Here is a 2,530-nt window from a genome sequence, read left to right as displayed (position 1 = left end):
ACCTCATACACATGCCCCTCGGCAGCCACCAATCTGTTTTCTGTATCTATGAGCTTAGCTTGTTTGGTTTGTTTTGTGTTTTGATTTATCTTTTTGTTTGTATTATTACCCACATAAGTGAAATCATGTGGCATTTATCTTTCTCTGTATGACTTGTTTCACTTAGCATAATGACCTCAAATGTCCATGCATGTTGTTGCAAGTAGCAAATGTCCATTCTTTTTTATGGCTTAGTAGAAGTTCCTTATATTTGTGTTTCTATGAGTGTGTATGTGTATCAGTTTCTTTATCTATTTATTCATCAATGGGTAGTTAGGTTGTTTCCATATCTTGGCTATTGTATATAGTGCTGCAATGAATATGGGGGCACATATATCTCTTCAAGTTAGTGTTTTTATTTTCTTTGGATAAATATCCAAAAGTGGAATTGCTGGGTCATAAGGTAGTTCTAGTTTTAATTTTTTTGAGGAAGTTCCATACTGTTTACATAGTGGCTATACCGATTTACTTTCCCATTAACATTGTGTAAAGATTCCCTTTCCCACATTCTAACCAACACATGTTATTTCTTGTCTTATTGATGATAGCCATTCTACCAGATGTGAGATGATATCTCTTTGTGGTTTTGGCTTACATTTCTCTGATGATTAGTGATTTTGAGCATCTATTCATATGCCTATTTGCCATCTGTAGGTCTTCTTTGGAGAAAAGTCTATTCAGATCTTCTGCCTATATTTTTTTATCAGATTATTTATTTATTTATCTTTTACTATTCAGTTGTATGAGTTTTTAAAATATATTTTAGATATTCATTCCTTATTGGATATATGATTTACAAATATTTTCTTCCATTCAGTCAGTTGCCTTTTTATTTTATTGATGATTTCCTTTGCTGCACAGATGCTTTTTAACTTTATGTAGTCCACTTGTTTATTTTTTCTTTTGTTGTCTTTGATTTTGGAATCAGATCTAAAAAATCATTGCCAAAACTGTTGTCAAGGAACATAAGTCTTTAAACTAGAAAAAAAAAATGTGTAATGATGACAAAACATTTACAAGGTTTATTATGAATCAACTCATTTCTTGCTTTTGATTTAATAATATATAATTTTATGAGGAACATTATATCAAATAAAATAAAATGGATTATAATAATATTGAATGTATAAAATTTATATAATCTTTTCTAAAAAGAAGAAGCTATTCCATAATTAAGATTCAAGATGTACAAATGGATTTAAAATGTGGGAAATTATAGAATAATATTTAAGTTCAATCTTATAATAAACCAGTTTCTCTGCATAGGATGAGAGAGAAATTCAACTAAGTCCTAACTGAAATGGTGAAGTCTACATACAATGTATTTTAAATGAATGTAAATTGTTAGGATTAATAATGAAAGCTATGTGTACTGGTAAAGTAATAGACATTTGACTTGAAAAATAAAGATTAAAGAAATTATAGAAAACAGAAAATTTGACACAAAAGTATGATGTGATGAAACTTGCTCCAGTGAATCTGAATATCGTGAATATTTCCGTAAAAAGGAAATAATCAAAGAAACATTTTTTTTTTGGAAAAGGGATATAGAATTAGAAAGAAATCTGCATTTTGAAAAAAAATGGAGGATCTCAGAAAAGACATAATTGAGTAAAATTTACATTATGTAAAAATAAGCACAAAGATAGTAAGAGAAAAAATATCTGGGAATTTTTATATTATAGCAATCATAATTTAAAAATCCACAATTTTGAATAAATTTAAACTACTTCTACCATAGAACAATTGGAGAGAAGCCAATAATGTCAAGGATATGGAATATATCTACTTAGAAATAGCAAATAAAATATTTCATAGAGTGTCATGGAGTAGTAATAAAAAATTCAAATTGACTTGGATAAAAGCAAAGCCTTGTGGATATAAAACTGACTGAAGTATAACAAACAAAATGTCAATGTATTTAATGGAGTGCCACAGGGATCAGTGTGAGGGCTGATCTTATTTAACAACTTAATTAATGATCTGGAAGATGGAGAAAACAGTATGTTAATGAAATTTGTAGCTGATATCAAACTGGAAGTTTTGCCAACACCAATTAACATAGCAGAATTATTTTAAAAGGGAAGTTGGAGAGGTTAGAATTATCAAGAAGAAAAAATAAATCATATATTAAATTTCTGAGAAATAGAGTAACCAAAAAAGTTTGGGGGAGAAGCAACTGAATAATGCTTGGATCTAAAATGTGGAATGTAAACAGAAATATAAGAGAACTTTATAAACTATCTTAAATATTACATAGAATTTGAACATTTCTGGAGAGCACAAATACTCTAAGATGCGTAATACTTTTTTTTTTTTCAAATGCAAGGTTGACCTCTACATCTCTGTTAAAGTACAGAAAACAATGTACCTAAAGTGGATATAATCATAGAAATAATGCTGAAGTTCTATGCGATTTATATCTGATAGAATACAGTAAATAGGGAAAAACCAGATTAAAAATTAATTCAGCTTATCTTTGCCATTTGAA

This window comes from Canis lupus, chromosome 17 (genome assembly GCF_048164855.1).
Source record: "Canis lupus baileyi chromosome 17, mCanLup2.hap1, whole genome shotgun sequence".
NCBI classification, from domain to species: Eukaryota; Metazoa; Chordata; class Mammalia; order Carnivora; family Canidae; genus Canis; species Canis lupus.
The sequence above is the reverse complement of the archived record's forward strand: the minus strand, read 5'-3'. Positions refer to the sequence as shown.